Raw genomic sequence first — 25,859 nt, 5'->3', positions numbered from 1 at the left:
AGGGAAGACAAGGAGTTCAGTCTTCGACATGTTGAGCTTTAGGTGGCGGGCAGACATCCAAATGGAGATGTCCTGAAGGCAGGAGGAGATGCGAGCCTGGAGAGAGGGGGAGAGAGCAGGGGCAGAGATGTAGATCTGGGTGTCATCAGCGTAGAGATGATAGTTGAAGCCGTGGGAGCGAATGAGGTCACCAAGGGAGTGCGTGTAGATCGAGAACAGAAGGGGACCAAGCACTGAACCTTGGGGAACCCCCACAGTAAGAGGATGGGAGGAGGAGGAGGAGCCTGCAAAAGAGACTGAGAAAGAACGACCGGAGAGGTAAGAGGGGAACCAGGACAGGATGGAGTCTGTGAAGCCAAGGTCAGATAGCGTGTTGAGAAGAAGGGGGTGGTCCACAGTGTCAAAGGCAGCTGAGAGGTCGAGGAGGATTAGGACAAAGTATGAGCCGTTGGATTTGGCAAGCAGGAGGTCATTGGTGACCTTTGAGAGGGCAGTTTCCGTGGAATGTAGGGGACGGAAGCCAGACTGGAGGGGGTCGAGGAGAGAGTTGTTATTGAGGAATTCTAGGCAGCGCGTGTAGACAACTCGTTCAAGGAGTTTGGAAAGGAATGGTAGGAGGGATATGGGGCGATAACTAGAAGGTGAGGTGGGGACAAGAGAGGTTTTTTTAGGATGGGAGAGACATGGGCATGTTTGAAGGCAGAGGGGAAGGAACGAGTGGAGAGTGAGCAGTTGAAGATGGAAGTTAAGGAGGGGAGAAGGGATGGAGCGAGAGATTTCATGAGATGAGAGGGAATGGGGTCAGAAGCACAGGTGGCCGGAGTAGCACTTGAGAGGAGGGAGGAGAGCTCCTCTGAGGATACCGCTGGGAAGGATGGGAGAGTAGCAGAGAGTGTTGAGAGCCGGGGGGATGGAGATAGGGGGGAAGAGACTTTGGGGAGGTCGGACCTGATGGATTTGATTTTGTTAATGAAGTAGGAGGCCAAATCGTTGGGGGTGAGGGAAGGAGGAGAGGGAGGAAGCGGGGGCCTGAGAAGGGAGTTGGGTGTACGGAAGAGCTGGCGGGGGTGATGGGCATGGGTGTCAATAAGGGAGGAGAAATAGTTTTGTCTGGCAGAAGAGAGGGCTGAGTTAAGGCAGGAAAGGATCAACTTGAAGTGAACGAGGTTGGCATGGTGTTTAGACTTTCGCCAGCAGCGTTCGGCAGCTCGAGCATAAGAGCGAAGGAGGCGGACAGTGGCAGTGATCCAGGGCTGTGGGTTAGTGGTGCGAGAGCGGCGAAGGGAAAGGGGAGCGAGTGAGTCTAGCTGAGTAGAAAGGGTAGAGTTGAGAGCAGTAATTTGATCATCAAGACTGGGTAGAGAGGAGAGGGCGGCGAGGTGGGGTGTGCAGCGCTCCGAAAGATGGGTGGGGTCCAGAGAGTGGAGATCTCTGTGAGGGAGTAATACGGATTTACAGGGGAAAGGAGTGTGAGTGAGGAGGCAGGTGAGAAGATTATGATCAGAGAGAGGGATTTCAGAGTTGGTGAGGGTGGACACAGTGCAGCGGTAGGAGATGATGAGGTCTAGGGTATGACCAAGCTGGTAAGTGGGTGAGGTGGGGTGGAGGAAGAGGTTGGCAGCGTCCAGGAGAGATAGACTCCTATCGGAGTGGGCGGCAGAGGAGTCGTTAGGGATATCCATGTGGATATTGAAGTCTCCGAGGATCAGAGTGGGCATGGAGAAGGAGAGGAGGAAGGTGAGGAAGGGGTCAAAGTCGTTAAAGAAGTTGGAAGTGGGGCCGGGAAGGCGGTAGATGACGGCTACAAGAATCTGGAGGGGGTGGTAGAGGCGAATAATGTTTGCTTCAAAGGAAGGGAAGGAAAGGGAAGGGGGAGGAGGGATAGTGTGAAAGCGACATTGGGGGGCGAGAAGGAAGCCGACACCTCCTCCTTTTCCGGTGAGTCTGGGGGAGTGGGAGTAGAAGAGGCCTGCACTGCAGAGAGCAGCAGAAGAGACCGTGTCGTCTGGAGACAGCCAAGTTTCAGTTAGGGCGAGGCGGAGTAGAGAGCTGGAAAGGAATAGCTCCAGGATGAAAGGGATTTTACTTAAAACAGAGCGGGGGTTCTAGAGGCCACACTTGGCAGCAGCTGTCGAGGGAGGGGAGGGAGGGGGAAGGGTGCGAGGGGTGGGGAGGGTTTGAATTGGGATGAGTTTGCGGGGGCCTTGGCGGGGAGAGTGGGAAGGGGGTGGCGATGGGAAAGGAGAAGTGGGATGGGGTGGGGGCGGGGAGAAGGGGAGGGAGGGGGCCGGGAGGGAGGAGCGGAGGACCTGCGCTGGTACAGAGGAATCCTTGGTTGGGGGTGAGGGGGAGTGGTCTTGGTGGGGGAGAGAGAGGGAAAAAGCTGGGTGGGAGAGGGGAAGGGGAAGGTGAGGAATGGGAATGGCAGTTGGGAGCAAGGGAATTGAAAGTTCATGGTGAGGTCAGCAGGGCGAGTGACAGTACGGTGGGAGGTTAACAATTGAGATGCAGAAGCAATAAAACAGTAGCAATGATATAAGTAGGCGATGGCATCACAGGGTGTAGTTAAACAATCAATATGCTATGGCAATAATAAAATTGGCAGATAATGATGTCACAGAGAGCAGATACAAAATATTAAGTGCTGGAGTAGGGTGGGCCTGTGATACAGCACCTACTGTAGGTGGAGCAGTGAGATAATCAAGCAAGCAGTCTGGTATTTTTGAGTGCTTACTATATGCAGAGCAATGTATTAAGTGCTTGGATGAATACAATACAACAGAATAAGCTAAGCACTTGGAAGAGTTCAAGACAGTAAAAGAAAGAGTCCTGGATCTCAAGGATCTTAGAGACTAATGGGAGAGATGCCCAGAAATAAATCATTTCTACTTAGGAGAAGAAAGAACACACAAGGGGAAGCAAAGCTGGAAGACGAATAATTGAGTGAATGAATATAAACAGTAAATAACTTGATAAACATACAGTAATGCTAAGGGTGGTTTGGTGTTCAGAAGTGCTGAAGTGAAGAACTTTTACTCTGTACTTATCCTCGTTCCTCTCTAGCTGCAATCCAATCTGCACACTTTGCTCCTCTAATACCAACCTACTCATCATGTTTTGCTCTCTTCTCTTTCGCCACTAACCCCTTGCTCACACCCTCCCTGGAACTCCCTCTGCCTTCGTACATGACAGATCACTGATCTCCCCATTTTCAAAGTCCTTCTAAAATTGCATCTCATCTAGGAAGTTTTCCCTGACTAATCTATATTACTGATACTATAAGTACGATTAAATGAATGAATCTCTCACCACCCCAAATATTTCTTTTTCCTTGTGTCACCTACACAGTTGAATCCAACTCGGCTATTCTTAGACACTTCATCCATGTAAATACAGCACTGTGTCTTTTCTGGAAGGATCAAGATAAAGCCTCATTTACACTTACTTAATCCTGCCAACAATGTCCCTGCTGTGGTGGAGTATAATGAGTAGTTAGGCGGGGGTGCAGCATGTTGTGGAATGCATATGATGGTTTTTTAGATAATCTGAGTCATTCATAAGCTGAAATGACTGCAGCAAAGTACTACATTGCAGAGAGAAGACTGACTATAAGATTTAATGGCAATCCAAACATAGTCCTGTCAACAAGTGTCAGTAGCAGTTGAATAACTAGTCGAGGAAACACTAGAATCAGTTGCAATGTTGGGACTCAATCTGTCAAACTCAAAGCCGCTCCAGCTTCATCCACTCCACACGGCCCTCTCTTTAGGGTAGTCTTCCCTGTAATCCTGACAATTCTTCCCCTATTTCTATCCATAGTCAATTCACAAAATCTCTCCGGGTATGGCCAACTTCACCACAGTGACTGAATTCCTCCTCATGGGATTCTCCGATGTCTGGGAGCTGCAGCTGGTTCACACTGCACAGTTCCTCCTGGTCTACCTGTTGGCCATAATGGGGAATCTCATCATCACTGCTACCCCCTTTGATCGACACCTCCACACCCCCACACCCCCATGCATTTCTTCCTGAAGAACCTGTCCTTCCTCAATATTGGTATCATCATAGTCATCATCCCCTAATCTATTATCAACTCCATAACCCACAGCAACTCCATCTCGCTCCTGGGCTGACCCCTCAAGTCTTTTTCTTTCTTTGCTGATTCAGAAGCGTTTCTCCTCACGGTAATGTCATACGACTGCTACATGGCCATCTGCCACCCTCTGCAATATGAGGTGGTCAGCAGCAGGGGAGCCTGTGTGCAGATGGTGACCAGAACCTGGTCCCTTCTAGACTGTGAGCCCGCTGTTGGAAAGGGACCCTCTCTATATGTTGCAAACTTGTACTTCCCAAGCGCTTAGTACAGTGCTCTGTACGCAGTAAGCGTTCAGTAAATACGATTGAATGAATGAATGAATCACCAGCACTCTGCATGCCACCATGCACACAGCCAGCATATTCTTCTTACCCTTCTGTGGTCTAAACCTTCTCCACATATAATGGCTTTTTACAGATGAGGAAACTCAGGTCCAGAGAAGTTAAATGAATTGCCCAAAGTTAAACAGCAGGCAAGGAGTGAAGCTGGAATTAGATTGCAAATTTCCTGATTCCTAGGCCTATGCTCTTTCCACTAGGACATGCTGCTTCTCAAGGGCAGCAGCAACAGCAGCAGCAGCCACATTTATTGAGCACCCACTGAATTAGGTGCTTGGGAATTAGGGAATTAGGGAATTAAAAGATCCACCAGTTCTTTTGTTATGGATCCCAGGTAGTGAAGCTGGCATGTTCAGATTCACATGTGGCTGAAGAGGTGAGTGTGGCCATCACTATCTGCTTAGCTTCAACCTGTTTTATACTCATCGTTATCTCTTACATTCACATATTCTCTGATGTGCTGAGGGTGCCATCAGCAGAGGGCCGGTCCAGTGCCTTCTCCATCTGTCTGCCCCACCTTGTTGCAGTCACTCTTTTCCTCAGGACCGGTTGCTTTGACATTACCCAACCGAGTCGAGATGCTCCATCTGTCACCGAACTACTGGTTCCCATGCTATAAAATGTGCTACCTCCCTCCCTGAATCCCATCATCTACAGCCTGAGGAACATGGACATGAAGGTGGCTCTGAGGATGGTTCTAAGAGGAAAGTTCTTATAATCTTGTCCCTCCCCGGTATGGTCCCTGATTTATTCCCATTACCCCAAATCTCAGCACACCATTCTTTTCTTCTTTCTCACCCCCAATTTCCAAAACTCATGGTATATTTTAAGTGCTTACTATGTACTGAGCACTATAATAAAGGTTTGGGTAGATGATAATAATTATGGTATTTGTTAAGCACTTACTATGTGTGAAGCACTGTTTGGAACGCTGGGGGGATACAAGGATTTCAGATTGTCCCCATTTTACAGTCACAGTTTTAATCCCCATTTTACAGATGAGGTAACTGAGGCACAGAGAAGTTAAGTGGCTTGCCCAAGGTCACAGATGATCAAGTAGGAAAAAGTCCTTATTCCACATAGGACTCACAGTCTAAAGGGGATAGAGATGAGATCTAGAAACCACTGTTTACAGATGAGGAAACTCAGGTCCAGAGAAGTTAAATGAATTGCCCAAAGTTAAACAACAGGCAAGGAGTGAAGCTGGAATTAGATTGCAAATTTCCTGATTCCTAGGCCTATGCTCTTCCCACTAGGACACGCTGCTTCTCAAGGGCAGCAGCAACAGCAGCAGCAGCCACATTTATTGAGCACCCACTGAATTAGGTGCTTGGGAAGTACAGAATGATGAAATGACATGCTCCCTACCCACAGTCAATGAATCAATCAATCATATTTATTGAGCACTTACTGTGTGCAAAGCACTGTACTAAGAGATTGGGAGAGTAGTAGTAACAGTATTTATTAAGAACTTACTCTGTTCAGAGAGCACTTTACTAGGTGCTGGGAAATAGTGCACAAGTAGGAAAAATGCAACAGAGTTGGTAGAGATGTTACCTGTCCACATTGTACTTAGAGTCTAGTAGGGGAGACAAACATTAATGTGAATAAATGATTTATAATATATGATGTATAGATATGTACACAAATGCTGTGGGGTAAGGTGACTATCAAATGCCCAATCACCATTCCAAATGTAGAGACAAGGAAGAAGGGAATGGAAGCTGTGGAAAAGATGGCTTAATTGGATCTATGTAGAAGCGGTGGGGTCTAATGGAAAGAGCACGGACCTGGGAGTCAGAAGACCTGGGTTCTAATGCCAGCTCCACCACTTGTCTGCTGTGTGAACTTGGGCAAGTCACTCAATTTTTCTGCATCTTAAATTGTCTCATCTGTTAAATGAGGATTAAGACTGTGACCCTTATATATAGTAGGAACTTTGTCTAAACTGATTATCTCATATCTACCCCAGTGCTTAGTATGGTTTTTTTTTAGCACATATCAAGTATGTAACAAGTTCTACTGAAATAAAAATCAGGAAAGACCTCTTGGGGGAGATATGACTGTAATAAGGCCTTAAAATGGGTAGATTGGTGGTCCTGAAGATACGGAGGAGGAGGGAATTCCAGTCCAGAGGGAAGATGTGGAAAAAGGTTGGTGGTGAGATAGATAAGACTGGGGAACAGTAAGAAAGCTGATTCTAGAGAAGCATAGTGTTTGATCTGGTTTGTAATAAGGAATCAGCGATGAAAGATAGGAGTGTACAAGAAAATTGAATTCTTGAAAGTCAATAGAAAGGAGTTTCTATTTCTTTAGTCAGTACTTCCCTCACCTGCAGAGACAGGCAGGTGATCACCACTTGATGAGCTCCCGAATTCTCCATTCCACCTCCCTTGGGGGGCTGCTGGTAATGTGGGCATGAAGCCTCTAGTGGGGCAGAGATACAACACAGAGCATCGTATGTATTTGGACTAAGCAGCACTTTGGATTTCCTCCCTCTCAGGGTCCTCGCCTCCTCTCTCGGCCTCGGACTCTCCAATTCTAATAATAATAATAATACTTATGGCATTTGTCAAGCCCTTACTATATGCCAGGCACTGTACTAAGCGTGGGACACTGTACAAGCCAATCAGGTTGGACATAGTCTCTGTCCCACGTGGGGCTCATGGTCTCAGTCCCACAGGTGAGATACCTGAGGCAGCGATAAGTGTAGTGACTTGCCCAATATCACAGAGCATTCAAGTGGTAGAGCCAAGATTAAAGCCCATGACCTTCTGACGCCCAGGCCCGTGCTCTACGCAGGCTGCTTCCCATTCTGACACAGTCAGCTCCCTTTGGCTCTCCAGAAGACTCTCCCCTAGGGAATGAACATTTATTAGCCCTTGTGCTATCAGCTGGGTTTGTGGCTTCTCTTTGGTAACTGAGCAGGAAGTTGGCGGCAATCAGTCTCCAATGACACCCGCTCATCACTCTTAGTCCCACCTCCAATGAATGGTCCACAGATTTCCACTTTGTTTCCTGATCTGCCATCTCAGAATGACGTGATCTTGGCGGGGGGGAGGGGAGGCGGGGGCGCGGGGGGGGGGCGGTGTGTGGTAATAACGACAACAGATTCCAAGGCACTGGGAAAATACCTAGCACTAAGGGTCCATCCCAAGATGTGATGGGGCAGGGGTTGAAAGAGTCCTACAGTGGTAGTGGCTCCAGAAATCACTGAGGGATACACTCCGGGAAAGGGGCTGGGAGCCACACCTCAACATCAGGTTGTGTGCGGGAATGGGGCAGCAGTCTTGGACCACTGGAGCAAATCTGACAATGGAGCCAGGCCCTAGGACTGGTAAGGGGTGCGGGCGGCAAGTGGGTAGAGGCAATGAATTTAGGCAAAGAGGCACCTTCTGAAAACTGCAGGGGCACTCTGAAGTGGCAGCAGGTCAGGCCTTCAGTGCCACAGGTGAAAGGGGACAGGAAGAGGGGAGAGGTGGTCTCGTCTCCACAGAAATAGCATCTTGGAGACCCCTCTCCACATGTTACAGGGACAACTCTGGCCCATTGTTTTAACGCAGCTTGAATCTCCCTTTCCTCACCATGGAGCTCAACCCAGAGCATGGTTTGGAGCCAGAAAAAATCCCACCTCTCCATGTTTGGGCTTCATATGTGCGCTCCACCCTGCTCTCCCTCTCCTGCTACAGCCCAGCCCACACACTCCTCTCCTCTGCTGCTAACCTCCTCACTCTTCCTCTTTCTTGCCTGTCCCGTCGTCAATCCGACGTCCTACCTCTGGCCTGGAATGTCCTCCCTCCTCATATCCAACAAACTAGCACACTTCCCCCATTCAAAGCCCTACTCCACAGCTCCACAGCTCACCTCCTCCAGGAAGCTTTCCCAGAATGAGCCCCACGTTTACTTTGCTCCTCCTCCTTCCCCATACACCTGACTCCCTCTCTTTGCTCTACCCGTCTCCCCACCACACAGCGCTTATGTATATATCTACATATCTATAATTACATTTATTTATATTGATGCAACCATGGAGAGTTTTGAGGATTTGGGTGACATGCCCTGAACTATTCTTTAGAAAGATTATCCAGGCAGTGGAGTGAAGTATGGGCTTAAGTGGGGAGAGGCAGGAGATCAGGAGGTCAGAAATGAGGTTGATGCAATAATTTAGTCGGGATAGAATGTGTAATTATACTAATTTGGTACTGGTTTGGATAGAGAGGAAAGGGCAGATGTTGTGAAGGTGAGACTGGAAGGATTTGGTGACAGATTGGATACATGGGGTTAATGAGAGAGCAGAGTCAAGGATTCATTGCATTTATTGAGCGCTTCGTGTGTGCAGAGCACTGTACGAAGCGCTTGGGAAGTATAAGTTGGCAACAAATAGACAGGGTCCCTACCCAACAACGGGCTCACAGTCTAGAAGGGGGAGACAGCACCAGGGGTGCTTTCACTTTCACCATCTGTGAGCCACCACCAATCCAGGGGTTCTGTCACATTCACCAGGCATATATCCACCTGGCATATTTGGAAGGAGAGGTACCTGGGAGTCAGAAGGATCTGGGTTGCAAACCCAGCTCTGCTACCTATCTGCTGTGGGATCTTGGGCAACTGACTTCACTTCTCTGGGCCTCAGTTACCTCATTTGTAGAATGGGGATTGAAACTGTGAGCCCCATGTGGTACAGGGACTGTATCCAATATGCTTTGCTTGTATCCTAGGCAATGTAGTGTTTGCCTATGAACCTCCGTATCAAGCAAAACTTCTTACTATTGGCTTCAAATCTCTCCCCCATCTTGCCCCTTCTTACCCCACCTCCCTTCTGTCCTTCTACAACCCAGCCCACACACTCTGCTCCTCTGGTGCTAACCTTCTCACGGTCCCTCTTTGGGGAGATGTCCCACAAGTCAGCTGGGGTCAGAGACCAGAGGGCGGCTCTGGGTTCTTTAGATTGGGCGATGATGAGCCAAAGACCAGACACTGAGCCACAGTGATCACTTCCGCTTTTTTATTGGGTGTACTCACATAGCTGTAGCGCAGCAAGCAAGCGAAGGAGGGGGTTCGAGTCCTAATCAGCTGGACACGCTCTGCAGGGCTCAGTTTAAACGCCTACAACTAAAAATGGCAGCAATGCCTCTTATATTCGAAGCCCACTCATACCGGTTAGTCCTCCCCTTATTCCCAGGATGTCTACCTGATTGGGACAGTTCCCGTTTGGCAACCTTGTAGTATAGCAGTTCTGTGTCCTTGCTGTGGGTTGCTCAGGTGGAGGAAGGGGTTGAATTCACAGATAGGGTACTCTTCTCACACTCCACCCCTTCCTTCACCCCCTCCGTATACCTAGAGCTGGGGATACCAGTAGACTAGGCCAGGGGTGGTGGGCGGGGGGGGGGGGGGACGCTGTGGGTTGCTCAGGCGGTGGAAGGGGGTGAATTCACAGATAGGGCACTCTTCCCACACTCCACCCACCTCGCCCACTCCGTACACTTAGAGCAACCTGGAGCTGGGGACCACAGTAGTCTTGGTGGAGGGACTGTGTGAGTAACAGCATCCAAGCACCAAAGCTTTGCAGAGCACGAAGCACCCTAGCACGATCCACAGGGACCAATGTCCCGTTCCCACACTCCCGCACCCCGACAGACATGAGAACCACCCACAGTCTGCCACCATCTTTTGGTTCAGTGTTCGTATCTGAAGTCTGGCTTTGGTTACATGGAGCATGATGCGGTTCTTGTCTTGCTGTGCATCAGCCAGGGCTTGTAGTATCACTTTCGTGGCCTCCTCCACTTACTCTAGCCAAGCTACTGAGTCCACTAGATCCGTCGGAACATCCCAGAGGAGGGTGTGGCATTCATTTCGCTCTCATCAGGAGGGGCTGATACAATTACCAATGTGCAACCCTAATAAAGACATATTATTACAAACAAGCTTTAAATTAGCACAGGCTGCACTAACGTTATAATTAAAAGTGATCATGGTTATGTTTAAATATTCTCCCCACGTCCAACAGAATTTCCCATTACCCGAATACCAGTAGTCTCCCTCCTCCACCCCGGTGATGGAAATAGGCCAACTGTCCTGTACGCCCTCACGCCCCCTGGGGTCCTGTGAGCAGAACCAATCCCTCTTTACTTGGGTACATTCAGAAGGGGAGAAGGGCTCCCATTGATTCCTGGACCCATTCCATCATCAACACCTCTCTCCCAGGGGGACCACCTGCTTACCATCCTGCGGTATCCCTAATCCCACTAGGGCCGTGGCTCGCAGGGGCAGGTTGCCCACCGGGGGGCGTACTCTCAGTTTACAGTAATGGTCGGTACACCCGCTGTATAGTAGCTGAGTGGCCGACCATGAGACCATGAGACAGAGGCTGGATACAGGCAAGCCAGGCTGGGAGGCCACTGTGCTTGGGTTACTTCTTCTGTTAGGGTGGTGAGATATGGTAGCAGTCCCAGCTGAGGCTGGATGCAGGCATCTGACCAGGCGACGTTTCGGGCCCAACAGGCCAGCTCCCCTGTGAGTATGTCTTCAGAGCTCCAGTTGACAATGCCATACTTCTCCATCCCCCGGCGTCCTGCAACATTCCAGTGCTAATTAGCTGCTGGATCTGGCTTTCACAGTCTGGCTTCTAGGCTGTGAGCCCGCTGTTGGGTAGGGACCGTCTCCATATGTTGCCAACTTGTACTTCCCAAGCGCTCAGTACAGTGCTCTGCACACAGTAAGCGCTCAACAAATACCATTAAATGAATGAATGAATATTGGAGGTCTCGGCCTCGGGCATCCCATAGGCCTTGTATATCTGCTTGCTTCCATACTCCCAGCATGCTGCCGACCCACGCGGTGATGTCTCTCTTCCGTCGTCCGGGGGCCGTTGTTGGAGTCCAGTTCCCTACACACCAGGCTCATTGTCGCCGGAGCTGGGCCAGAGCAGTGGAGCAGTTCGGGTGATGGGTATCTACCCACTACGGTTGTAGCTACCAGGAGATTGCCTTGGTAGTCGAGTGTAGGTGAACAGGCGAGCCCCTCCCAGGGTGAATTCCCATCGATATGCGGCCCTGGTCCCTGGGTATCCATTGTCCATATTGTCCGGTATCATCACTTCGACAACCAGCAGGGGTGTGACCGAGTTCTAGGAAACATCTGCGGTAGTTTCCCAGTCCGGGGTGGGGGCTTTCAGCCAATAACCATACTTGTGCCATGGAGGGGTGATCCAGGAGTGCAATCTCCTAGGCAGCGGGATGGGGGCTGCTAATGTTCCATGACCATCATATCTGGCCAGTTTCTCGGTTTTCGGGTTGAGGTGCATCCAGGCCATTTTCGTGCCCGTGTCATTGGTGATCTGCCCTCTGTGGTGACATTGGTGACATTTGTCTTTGACATCATGACGCTCACACTCAAATCATGAGAAGTATCCAGCATGTTGCAGGGCACCTGCACAATGGTATTGAATACCCTCACAGTCTCCCACGGCCCATTGTATTCTCTGACTGCAATTACAGTGCAGGCAACCGTCATCCTTTAGGGGCGGTGTCCCACCACACTTCGGTTCGGCGGATCAATGGCGCTGGAGTGGTTCTGTCACCTTCCAGCCGGGTAAGGGCCACAGAATGTCAAGTGGCGAAACCCACTCCTTGGCTTTGTGCCTCATAAAGTGGGTCCCCGATCAGAATCTATGTAGGCAGCAAGACATATCCAACCCCCATCACCTGAAGCCCTTGTATAGTAGCAACCTGCATGGCTGCTGCTACCAGGTAGGCGAACCGCACTCCCGTACAAATACCCAACACGGTGAGCGCGTGTCTCTTTCCCTGGCTTAGGGGCAGGGCCCTATGTTGGCCATAGGTCCGGGAATTCTTTTGCATACAATGTTAACAATCTTGCAAGAATTCGTGTACCTTCCTGCGGGTTCCTTCCCACCCTGGTCCCCGGAGGGCTCGATACGTGGCATCCACTCTGTATAAGCTAGTGCCTCATGTACCCCCTGTATGACATTGGTGGGTTTTGCCTCCCGCACTTGTGCGAGCGCATCTGCCTCCTCATTCCTGGGGATTCCCCGATGCGCTGGCACATGGTACACAGTGAGGCAGATCTCCCGGGCTCTTAATATTCGGGCGATGTCACACCACATCGCTTTTCCCATACCTCGCCCCATGCTACCATCCACCCCTTGGCTTCCCACACCCCCAAACATGAGGCTAGTCTGCTGTGTACAGTCCATGAGTCGGTTGCCAAGGCATCTACCTCAAGGTGGATGGATAGGAGCATCCATACCTCCTGGGTCAAGCCCATTGGCTTGACTGACAGAATCTTTCTTCCCAGAGGATGGTATCCTTGCGGGGGTGGACAGCAACTGCAGCCCACGGACTCGGGTTCCCTTTGGCTTACCCGTCAGTGTACCATGTTCCAGGTGCCGGCGCCCCCTCCCCCTTCTCCACCAGCTAGTTGTCGCAAATTGGGATCGAGGGAGGGAGTCCTCTGTCCTCAAATGTCACCAACCCAATATATAATCTGGTACCGCCATGATGAGTACCTGATAGGTGGCGGGGCTATCCGGACCACACCAAATCATAGGGTGGTTCTCACGGCAGAGGTGCAGTGCCCCCCCAAACCCTTCAATCCACATATGGGGCCCCGTGAATTTGCTGGGTTCCCCGTGTATGGGTGTGACGTATGCACCAGTGTCTACCGAGGGTGGACTGAATATTCTGGGGACCCCGGTAAATGGTCAGGGTAACGTATGGCCTCCGATCCCCTCCGATTGACCTGACCCGAAGGGAGGGGCCTTGGCTACTTCCCTACAGCTGGCCTCTCCATTCGCTCAGGTCCAGGTACAGCGGTGCAGAAGGCACCACCCTGGGCTGAGTGAACTGGCCCCCTTTTTTGCGCTCGCTGATGTCTTCGGGTGCTTTAGCTATGGGTCTGCCTTCCCCTGTGATATACCTTTGATCCTTGGGTAATTTTTTTCCCCAGGGCGAACAGCACGGTGTTTGGCTGCTTGTCTCTCTTTTCTCCTTTGGTCCCGGCCGCTATTAAATCCCTCCACATTTGGGATCGGGATACATTCTGTATTGCTCCTTCTGGAGCGGATAGTTTTGGCCACCCTTCGAACCCTGCTAGGCTTTGCAGTTAGCCCCTCCAGGGCGACCCCCTTCTCAACTGCTTCTTCGGTGGTCCTATTTGCCATTTGTAGGAGTCCCGCATAAATCTCTTTGGACTCCTGGTTCTCGCGAGCCGCCGTTTCGGCTTCGCGGGCCTTACTTTCACTTTCCAGCTGTAAATTCGTTTCATGTTGAAATGCCACCACCAGCAGCCACCCCACGTTCGCTACGGCTTTCTTCTCTGATTTCGACATCTTAGGGGTGTCCAGGACTCACAGAGCGTCCTCTATGCCTTTCGAGGTCTCCACTAGAGTACCCCATTCCCGGAGATGAGGGGGGGGGGGCGGGCAGCCATATCAAGCACTTCAGCTACACCCGTCCACACCTCCAAGTTAAACCCCGGGATCTGAGATCCCGGGGGTCCCGCCTCCTTTTTATCCATGTCTGGGGTTTGGGATGTCGCCACTCAATCCTGCAGACTACGCCGATTGTGGGGAGATGCCCCCCAAGTCAGCTGGCATCGCTGACCACAGGGTGGCTCTGGCTTCTTTAGATTGGGTGACGATGAGCCAAAGACCAGACATCTACCCCGAGTGATCAGTTTTGCCTCTTTATTGGGTGTACTCACATAGCTGTAGAGCAGCAAACAAGCCAAGGAGCAGGTCCGAGTCCTAATCAGCAGGGCAGGCTCTGCAGGGCTAGTTCTAAACGCCTACAACTAATGATTGCAGCAATGCCTCTTATATACTCATCATGCGTTTGTGTGTGAAGCCCCCTCATACCGGTTAGCCCTCCCCGTGTTCCCAGGATGTTTATCTGATTGGGACAGTTCCCGTTCTGCAACATTGTAGTGTAGCAGTTCTGCGTTCTTGCTGTGGGTTGCTCAGGTGGAGAGCGGGGGTGAATTCACAGATAGGGCACTCTTCCAACAATCACCTTCACCCGGCTGTGGTCCACAACAAGGTCAGGGGTTTCTCACTTATACATGGCCTTGAGTCACCACCAGTCTAGTATTTCTGTCACCCTCAATAAGCAGTCAGCCACCACTAGTTCAAAGGTTCTTTCACTTTCACCGGACTTTGGGCCAGCACCATTCATGGGGTTCTATAACCCTCACCAGGCTGTGAGCCCCCATCATTCCAGGGGTTCTGTCACCTTCACTAGGCCATGGAGCCCTAAAAGGCCAGGGAGTCAATCACTTTCACCAGGCTGTGAACCAACACCAGGTTAGTGGCTCCAACTCCTTCACGAGTCTACAGGCTAGCACCAGTTAATTAATCAATCAATAATATTTACTGAGGGCAACACGGTGTGCAGAGCGGTTTACTAAGTACAATACAACAGAATTGGCAGATACATTCCATGCCCACAAGGAGCTAACAATCTTGGAGGAGACAGACATTAATCTGAATACATACATTACAGATATGGACATAGGTGCTTTAGGTCTGAGGGAGGGGGAATAAAGTGTGCATATCCAAGTGAAAAGGTGATGAAGACGGGAGTGGGAGAAGAGGAAATGAGGGCTTAGTTAGGGAAAGCCACTTGCATGAGATGTCCTTTTAATAAGACTTTGAAAGTCAGAAGAGTGATCATCTGTTGGATATGTAGAGAGGGTTTTCCAGACTACAGGCAGGATGTGGGCAAGAAGTCGTCAGTAGGACAGAAGACATCGAGGCATAGTAAGTAGGTTGGCAAAAGAGGAGCAAAGTATGCAGACCGGGTGGTAGTAGGAGAGCAGTTGTGGGGTTCTATCACCCTCACCAGGCTGTGAGCCACCACTAGTTCAGGGCTTCTGTCACCTATAACAGGCCGTGGGCAACCAACAGTCCAGGTGGTCTGTCACCATTACCAGGCTGTGGGCCACCACCAGTCCATGGTTTCTGTCACCTTCACCAGGTTGTGTGCCACCACCAGTCCAGTGGTTCTTTCATATGAAGCAGGAGAGTTTATCGTGGCAGGAGAGTTTGCATACATTAATGAAGCTTAGAGCTATGCCATTGAGAGATACTCTCTTCAGGATCACCAATAATGGAGAAAGCTACCACTCTCGGTGAGGTGTAGTATAGAAAAGACAAACACCACAGTTTCCCCCAAGTCAGGCAACTCTAAACCTACTCCCTCCCAGGAGAACTCATCCCACGACCACCAGTCCAGACACAGGAAGAATTGAGGACTGAGCGGTCTACATACTGAGTGCAGGCCACTTACATGGGCGGGATTTTAAGACAACTTCTTGTTTGTATAAGCCCACTCCAGCTTACATAGGCAGCTTCCCTTGGCCCTCCCGACTATGCTCCCACAGGACAGAACCCTCATTGGTCCCGGTTCTTTCCATCAGGTTCCGAGGCTTCTCACTGGCGGTTGAGCACGAAGGTGGCATACCTTGTTCTCCAGTGGTCCCCATTCATTGCTCTTCGTCCCGCCTCCAGTGGTCTGTTGATTTCTGTCTCATGGCCCGATCCGCCATCTTAGAGCCATGTGGTCTGGACTAGGGGGCACCCCCAAAACATCAAAACATTGGGGCGATCCCTCCCTGCGCTGCAGGGCCACCTTGGACCACAGGGTCAACAAGGCAGCTTGAATCTCCCTCTCCACGCTGATACGGAGCACAACCCAGACCGCTGTTTGGAGCCAGGGAGGGGAAGAAACAATGAGGGAAAACCGCTTTTGGGTGGGCCTGCATTAGAAGCAACATGGGGATGCCTCGAGGCATCAAAGGCTCTCTGCATGGGGCTCTGGGTTAGAGACCAGGCAGGGCTCACCTCTCTGCCACAGACCATCAGCCTGAGGAGGGGAAGGGAAACAGAAAGGTCTAAGCTGAGGCATCAGACAAACCTCTGGGCAGAAGAGGTATAGGAAAGATTCAAAGATGGATGATCAAGTGATCAAAATGTTGATCAAAGACAATGGCAGAGACTTAAGATTCTACTGCGAAGAAGAAGGCAATGTTGCACCACATGCATTTTTTTACAAAGAAAACTCTACGGAAAAAGATCTATAAAATCACTATGAATCAGAAACAAGTCAAACACATCAAAGAAGAAGGGTCACCACCAGTCCAGGGATTCTGCCACCCTCACCAGGCTGTGGGCCACCACCTGTCCAGGTGGTCTGTTACTTTCACAAGGATGTGGGCCACCACCTGTCCAATGGTTCTTTCACCTTAAGCTGACTGTGGGCCACCACCAGTCCAGGGATTCTTTCACCCATATCAAGCAATAGGTAACTACCAGTCCGTGAGTTCTGTTACCCTCATCAGGCTGTGAGCCACTACCTGGTGAGAGGTTCCATAATCCTCACCAGGCTGTGAGCCACCACCAGTGCAGGCCTTCTGTCATCCTGTCCAGGCTGTGGGTCACCAGTAGTTTTGGGGCTCTGTCACTCTCAGCAGGCTGGGGGTCACCACCAGTCCTGGGGTTCTGTCACATTCACCAGTCTTCCGGCCACCACCAGTCCAGGTGTTCTGTCACCCTCACCAGGCTGTAGGCCCCCAACAGTGGAGGGATACTTTCACATTCAGCAGGCTATGGGCCACCACCAGTGGAGGAGCACTGTCACCCTCACAAGGCTGTGGGCCACCACAAATCCAGTGGCTCTCTCATCTTAAGCAGGATGTGGGTCATAACCAGTCCAGGTGTTCTGTCTTTCCTGTCAGGCTGCAGGCCACCACCAGTCCAGAGGTTCTATTGCCTGCTCCGGACTGTGGGCCACCACAAAACCACGGATTCTGTCACCTTCACCAAGCTGTGGCCAACCATCAGTCCAAGTGTTCTGACATTCTCACCAGGTTGTGGGCCAACAAGAGTTCAGGGGTTCTTTTACATTCATAGGGCTGTGGGCCACCATCATGTCAGGGATACTGTCACTTCAACCAATTGTAGAATACCACCAGTCCAGGGTTTCTGAACCCTTTACCAAACTATAGGCCACCACAATTCCAGGAGTTTTATCACCATCACCAGTCCAGGGATTCCGTCATCTTCCCCTGGTTGTTTTCCATCAACGGTCTATGGGTTTTCTAACCCTCATCATTGCTTTAGACTATCACTAGTCAATCAATCAATCAATCAATCAATCATATTTATTGAGAGCTTACTGTGTGCAGAGCACTGTACTAAGCGCTTGGGAAGTACAAGATGGCAACATGTAGAGACACTCCCTAACCAACAGTGGGCTCACAGTCTAAAAGGGGGAGACAGAGAACAAAACCAAACATACTAACAAAATAAAGTAAATGGAATAGATATGTACAAGTAAAATAAATAAATAAATAACTAGAGTAATAAATATGTACAAACATATTTATATGTACAAACATATATGTATATATATATATACATCTATACAGGTGCTGTGGGGAAGGGAAGGAAGTAAGATGGGGGATGGAGAGGGGGACGAGGGGGAGAGGAAAGAAGGGGCTCAGTCTGGGAAGGCCTCCTGGAGGAGGTGAGTTCTCAGTAGGGCCTTGAAGGGAGGAAGAGAGCTAGCTTGGCGGATGGGCAGAGGGACGGCATTCCAGGCCCGGGGGATGACGTGGGCCGGGGGTCGACGGCAGGACAGGCGAGAACGAGGCACAGTGAGGAGATTAGCGGCAGAGGAGCGGAGGGTGCGGGCTGGGCTGTAGAAGGAGAGAAGGGAGGTGAGGTAAGAGGGGGCGAGGTGATGGACAGCCTTGAAGCCGAAGGTGAGAAGTTTCTGCCTGATGTGCAGATTGATTGGTAGCCACTGGAGATTTTTGAGGAGGGGAGTAACATGCCCAGAGCGTTTCTGGACAAAGGCAATCCGGGCAGCAGCATGAAGTATGGATTGAAGTGGGGAGAGACATGAGGATGGGAGATCAGAGAGAAGGCTGATGCAGTGGTCTAGACGGGATAGGATGAGAGCTTGAACGAGCAGGGTAGCGGTTTGGATGGAGTGGAAATGGCAGATCTTGGCAATGTTGGGGAGCTGAGACCAGCAGGTTTTGGTGACGGCTTGGATGTGAGGGGTGAATGAGAGAGCGGAGTAGAGGATGACACCAAGGTTGCGGGCTTGTGAGACGGGAAGGATGGTAGTGCCGTCAACAGAGATGGGAAAGTCAGGGAGAGGGCAGGGTTTTGGAGGGAAGACGAGGAGTTCAGTCTTGGACATGTTGAGTTTTAGGTGGCGGACAGACATCCAGATGGAGATGTCCTGAAGGCAAAAGGAGATGCGAGCCTGGAGAGAGGGGGAGTGAGCAGGGGCAGAGATGTAGATCTGGGTGTCATCAGCTTAGAGATGATAGTTGAAGCCGTGGAGCGAATGAGGTCACCAAGGGAGTGAGTGTAGATCGAGAACAGAAGGGGACCAAGCACTGAACCTTGGGGAACCCCCACAGTAAGGGGATGGAAGAGGGAGTAGGAACCCGCAAAAGAGACTGAGAATGAACGACCGTAGAGATAAGACGAGAACCAGGAGAGGACGGAGTCTGTGAAGCCAAGGTTAGATAGCCTGTTGAGGAGAAGGGGGTGGTCCACAGTCTCGAAGGCAGCTGAGAGGTCGAGGAGGATTAGGATAGAGTATGAGCCGTTGGATTTGGCAAGCAGGAGGTCATTGGTGACCTTTGAGAGGGCAGTTTCCGTGGAATGTAGGGGACGGAAGCCAGGCTAGAGGGGGTCGAGGAGAGAGTTGGTGTTGAGGAATTCGAGGCAGCGCGTAGAGACAACTCGTTCAAGGAGTTTGGAAAGGAATGGTAGGAGGGATATGGGGCGATAACTGGAAGGTGAGGTGGGGTCCAGAGAGAGTTATTTTAGGATGGGAGAGACATGGGCATGTTTGAAGGCAGAGGGGAAGGAACCAGTGGAGAGTGAGTGGTTGAAGATGGAAGTTAAGGAGGGGAGAAGGGATGGAACGAGAGACTTCATGAGATGAGAGGGAATGGGGTCAGAAGGTGGCCAGAGTAGCACTTGAGAGAAGGGAGGAGAGCTCCTCTGAGGATACTGCTGGGAAGGATGGGAGAGTAGCAGAGAGTGTTGAGAGCCGGGGGGTTGGAGAAGAGCGGGGTAGTGACTTTGGGGAGGTCGGACCTGATGGATTTAATTTTGTTAATGAAGTAGGAGGCCAGATCGTTGGGGGTGAGGGAAGGAGGATGGGGAGGAACCGGGGACCTGAGAAGGGAGTTGAATGTATGGAAGAGCTGGCAGGGATGATGGGCATGGGTGTCAATAAGGGACTGTGGGCCACCACCCGCCCAGGGGTTCTCTCTTGCTAACCAGGTTGTGGGCCATCATAAGGTCAGGGGTCCTGTAATCCTCACCTGGCTAGGGGACACCACCATTCATTGAATCAATCGAATTCCAATCAATCATATATATTGAGCACTTACTGTGTGCGGCACACTATAATAAGGACTTGGCAGAGTACAACACAGAAATATAACACACATTCTCTGCCAACAACAAGCTTATAGTCTAGAGGGGCAGACAAATATTCATATGAATAAATATAATACAGATATATGCACAAGTGCTGAGTGGAGGGTGATGAGTAAAGGGAGCAAGGCAGGGTGATGCAGAAGTCTAGGGATTCCTTCACCCTCGCCAGGCTGTTGGCCACCTCCTGTACAGGCGTTCTGTCATCTTCACCATGCTATGGTCCAGGACTAGTCCCAGGGACCTTTCACCTTCACCGGGATATGGGCCTCCCACAGTCCAGGTGCTTTGTCACCCTCCCCAGGCTGTGAGTCACTATGGGTCTAGGAGTTCTGTCACATTGACCAGGATTTGGGCAACCACCTGGCCAGGGATTCTGCCACCCTCGCCAGGCTGTGGGTCACCAACAGCCCAGGTGCTCTGTCATCTTAATCAGGCTGTGCGCAGTCCAGGGGCTCTTTCTCCTTAAGGAATCTGTGGGCCACCACCCGTCCGGGTGCTTTACCACACTTACAAAGCTGTGGACTGGCACCAGTATAACGGTTCTGTCCCACTATCCAGGCTGTACGCCTCCACTAGTCTAGGGTTTATGTCACCTTCACCAGGCTCTGGTCTGTAACCCTCACCAGGCCATTGGTCAAAACCAGTACAGGCATTTTGTCACCTTGAGCAAGTTGTGGGCCATAACCAGTTCAGAGTGTCTTGCACTTTCACCAGGATGTGGGCCAGCACTAATCAATGGGTTCTGTCACCCTCACTAGACTGTAAGTCACCACCAATATAGGGTTATTTTCACAGTCACCAGGCCAGGGGCCACCACCATTCCAGGGGTTCTGTCACCATCTGCAGGCTGTAGGCCACCACCAGTACAAGGGTTCATTCATTCATTCATTCAATCGTATTTATTGAGCACTTGGGATTTGCAATTCAAAACCAAGTAGAGGCAATCCATGCCCTCAACGGGCTCACAGTCTAGAAGGGGGGAGACAGACATCAAAACAAGTAAACAGGCATCAGTAGCATCTTATTAAATTAGTAAAATTATAGATATATGCACATCATTAATAAAAATAAATAGAATTATAATTATAAATATGAACATATATACACAAGTGCTGTGGGGTGGGGAGGGGAGTAGAACAAAGGGAGCAAGCTGGGACAATGGGTCAGGGAGGGTGAGCAGAGGAAAGTGGGGGCTTAGTCTTGTGGGCAGGGACTGGACCAACTCTATTGTACTACACTTTCCCAATGATAATTAATAATTGTGGTATTTGTTATTGATAATAATAATAATAATAATAAATAATAATAGTATTTGTTAAGTACTTACTATGTGCCAAGCACTTTTCCAAGCACTGGGGTAGATACAGGGTAATCAGGTTGTCCCACGTGGGCTCACAGTCCCAATCATCATCAATCATCAATCGTATTTATTGAGCGCTTACTGTGTGCACAGCACTGTACTAAGCGCTTGGGAAGTACAAATTGGCAACACATAGAGACAGTCCCTATCCAACAGTGGGCTCACAGTCTAAAAGGGGGAGACAAAACCAAACATACTAACAAAATAAAATAAATAGAATAGATATGTACAAGTAAAATAAATAAATAAATAAATAGAGTAATAAATATGTACAGACATATATACATATATACATGTGCTGTAGGGAAGGGAAGGAGGTAAGATGAGTGGATGGAGAGGGGGACGAGGGGGAGAGGAAGGAAGGGGCTCAGTCTGGGAAGGCCTCCTGGAGGAGGTGAGCTCTCAGTAGGGCCTTAAAGGGAGGAAGAGAGCTAGCTTGGCAGATGGGCAGAGGGACGGCATTCCAGGCCCGGGGGATGACGTGGGCCGGGGGTCGATCGCGTGACAGGCGAGAACGAGGTACGGTGAAGAGATTAGCAGCAGAGGAGTGAAGGCTAATGCAGTAGTCCAGACGGGATAGGATGAGAGCTTGAATGAGCAGGGTAGCGGTATGGATGGAGAGGAAAGGGCAGATCTTGGAAATGTACTACTAGGCCATGCTACGTCTCAAGCAGTTAATGTGGTGCTTTGCACAGAGTAGGTGCTCAGTGAATACCACTGATTGATTGATTGACTGGGGCCAGGATTGGGTATAAATTTTAACAGTTCCTTTCCTGAAGAACATCCTATATCCCATTCTACAAATGAGCTAACTGAGGCACAGAGAAGTTAAGTGAGTAGTCCAAAGTCACACAGCTGATGAGTGGCAGAGTTGGAATTAGAACCCATGACCTCTGACCCCCAAGCCCGTGCTGTTGCCACTAAGCCACACTCACTCACTATATGCCAAGCACTGTACTAAGTGTTGAGGTAGTTACAAGATCATCAGGTCCCATAAGGGGCTCACAATCTAAGTAGGTGGGAGAATAGCTATTGACTTCCCATTTTACAGATGAGGGAACTGCGGCAAAGAGATGTTAAGTGACTTGCCCAAGGTCATACAGCACGTATATGGTGGAGGTAGGATTGGACCCCAGGCCATCTGACTCCCAGGCCTGTGCTCTTTCTACTAGGCCATGCTACTTCTTAAGCAGTTAATGTGGTGCTTTGCACAGAGTAGGTGCTCAGTGAATACCACTGTTTGATTGATTGACTGGGGCCAGGATTTGGTATAAATTTTAACAGTTCCTTTCCTGAAGAACATCCTGTATCCTTATGTGTCCTTGGCATTGGTCAAGTGTGGGAAGACAGGCACATAAAACCTATTTAGAGGAAATTAATGAGGGGCTTGGGAATCAGAAGTTCACAAATTCCAATCCCGGCTCCGTCACATGTCCGCTGGGTGACGTTGGTCAAGTAACTTCATAACTTCACCTCCCTGTGCCTCAGTTACCTCATCTACAAAATGGGTATTGAGGCTGGGAGCTTCATGTAGGAAAGGGATTCTGTCCAACCCTATTTGCCTGTATCCACCCCTGAGCTTAGCACAGTGCTTGGCACATAGCAAGCACCAAGCAAATGGAATTATTATTATTATTTTAGATTTGCCCTTTATTTCAAGGACAGTTCTCCTGATGATTCACTCACCATCACCAGGCTGTGGGCCAGCACCCATCCAGGGGATCTGTCTCCCTTACCACGCTGTGGGTGATTATCAATCTAGGGTTTCTGTTACCCTCAAGAGGTTGTGCACCACCATCAGTCCAGGGTTTTTGACAGCCTAACTAAGCTCTAGGCCACCATGGCCCAGGGGTGCTTTCACTTTCACCAGCTGTGAGACACCACCAATCCAGGGGTTCTGTCATATTCACCAGGTTGTGAGCGAAGGCCAATCCAGGTGTTCTTTCATCTTACCAGGTGGTGGGCTACCAGCAGTTCAAGACCTCTTCCACTTTCACCATGCTCTGGATGACTAACAGTCGAGGTATTCTGTCACCTTCAACAGGCTGTGAACAAGTGCCTCTCCAGGGATTCAGTCACCTTCACGAGGCTGTCATCCTCGACGAACCTGGGAGTTTTATTACCTTCACTAGGCTTTAGGCCAACACTAGTTGAGAAGTTCTTTCATAGTCACCAATATGTAGCCCACCACCATTCCGGGGGTTGTCTCACCTTCAGCTGGCAGTGGGCCAACACCAGTTAAGGGTTTATGTCACCTTAACCAAGCTGTGGGCATCAACCTCTCCAGATGATCTGTCACCCTCACAGGCTGTGGGCCACCAACAGTACAGGGGTTCTGTCATCCTCACCAGTCTGTGAGCCACCAACAGTGTAGGGGTATTTTCCACAGTCACCAGACTGGGGGCCACCACCAGTCCAGGGGTTCTACCTCTGTCAATAGACTGTGGGCCACCTCCCATGGTGGAGTTCTGTCACTCTTCCCAAGCTGTGGGTCATTACTACTCTAGGGTTTCTGTCACTCTCAAGAGACTGTGTGCCACCACTAGCCCAAGTACACCAGGCGGCAGGCCACCACCGGTTCAAGCATTCTTTCACTTTCACCACTTTGTGAACCACCACCACCAGTCCAAAGGTTCCGCCAGTCCAGGTTGTAGACCAGCACCAGTCCTGGGGTTCTATCATCCTCATTAGGTAGTGAGCTGTCACCTGTCCTGCAACATGGCATAGTGGATAGAGCATGGGCCTGGGAGTCAGATGGTCATGGGTTCTAATTTAGGCTGCACCACTTTTCTGCTGTATGGCCATGGGCAAATCACTTAATTTCTCTGTCCTCAGTTACCTCATCTGTAAAAGGCGAATTATCATCATCATCATCAATCGTATTTATTGAGCGCTTACTGTGTGCAGAGCACTGTACTAAGCGCTTGGGAAGTACAAGTTGGCAACATATAGAGACAGTCCCTACCCAACAGTGGGCTCACAGTCTAAGAGGGGGGATAAAAAATAATAATAATAGCATTTATTAAGCGCTTACTATGTGCAAAGCACTGTTCTAAGCACTGGGGAGGTTACAAGGTGATCAGGTTGTCCCACACGGGGCTCACAGTCTTAATCCCCATTTTACAGATGAGGTAACTGAGGCCCAGAGAAATTAAGTGACTTGCCCAAAGTCACACAGCTGACAATTGGCAGAGCCGGGATTTGAACCCATGACCTCTGACTCCAAAGCCCGTGCTCTTTCCACTGAGCCACAGAGACTGAGTCCCATGTGGGACAGGGACTGTGTCTAACCAAATTAGCCAGTATCCACCCCAGACCTTAGTACAGTGCCTGGCACATAGTAAGTGCTTAACAAATACTACAATTATTAGAGAAGCAGCGTGGCTCGGAGGAAAGAGCATGGACCTGGGAGTCAGAGGTCATGGGTTCTAATCCGGCTCCACCACTTGTCAGCTGTGTGAATATGGACAAGTCACTTGACTTCTCCGAACCTCAGTTACCTCATCTTTAAAATGGGGACTGACTGTGAGTCCCACGTGGGACAACCTGATCACTTTGTATCCCCCCACCCCCAGCGCTTAGAGCAGTGCTTGGCACATAGTAAGTGCTTAACAAATGCTATTGTTATTATTATTATTATCTTAACCAGGCTGTGATCCATGTCAAGGCCAGGAGTTGTATCACCTCACAAGTACTGGCTGTGGGCCAAAACTAGTCTTTCACAATCACCAAGCTTTGGAAAACCAACAGTCCAGTCTTTCATCATCACCAGGTAGTGGGTCTTCACCAGTCAGAGGGTTGTGTCACCCTCACCAGGATGTGAGCCACATCCATTCTAGGGTTAACTCAACCTCACCTGTCTGTGAGCAGCCACCAGTCAGGGTGTTCTGTCACTTTCATTCATTCATTCATTCCATTGTATTTATTGAGTGCTTACTGTGTGCAGAGCGTTGTATTAATCCCTTGAAAAGTACAATACAGCAATAAAGAGAGACAATCCCACCCTCAACAGGCTTGCAATCTGGGGCGGGGGGGGGAAACAGACATCAAAACAAGTAAATTAGCATCAATATAAATAAATAGAATTATAGATAAATACATATATACATAAGTGTTATGGGGCAGGTAGAAGAGGGGAAGAGCAAAGTGAGTGAGTCAAAGTGACACGGAAAGGAGGGGGAACTGATAAAAAATGGGAGCTTAGTCTGGGAAAGCCTCCTGTAGCTTTGAAGGGGGGGCTTTGAAGGAGGGGGATCTGTGATTGTTTGGCGGATTTGAGGAGAGAGGGTATTCCAGTCCAGAGGTAAGACGTGGACAGGGGTCGATGGTGGGACAGGTAAAAACGAGGCACAGTGAGAAAGTTAGCATCAGGGGAGTGGAGTGTGCGGGCTGGTATGTAGAAGGTGAGAAGGGAGCTGAGGTAAGAAGGGGCAAGGGGATGGAGAGCTTTAAAGCCAGTGGCGAGAAGGTTTAGTTTGATACAGAGGTTGCTAGGCAACCACTGGAGATTTTTGACGAAGCAGGTGACAAGCTCTGAACATTTCTGTATAAAGATAATCCGGGCAGCAGAGTGAA

Source organism: Tachyglossus aculeatus, unplaced genomic scaffold, assembly GCF_015852505.1.
Source record: "Tachyglossus aculeatus isolate mTacAcu1 unplaced genomic scaffold, mTacAcu1.pri scaffold_92_arrow_ctg1, whole genome shotgun sequence".
NCBI lineage: Eukaryota > Metazoa > Chordata > Mammalia > Monotremata > Tachyglossidae > Tachyglossus > Tachyglossus aculeatus.
This window is presented reverse-complemented; position numbering follows the sequence as displayed.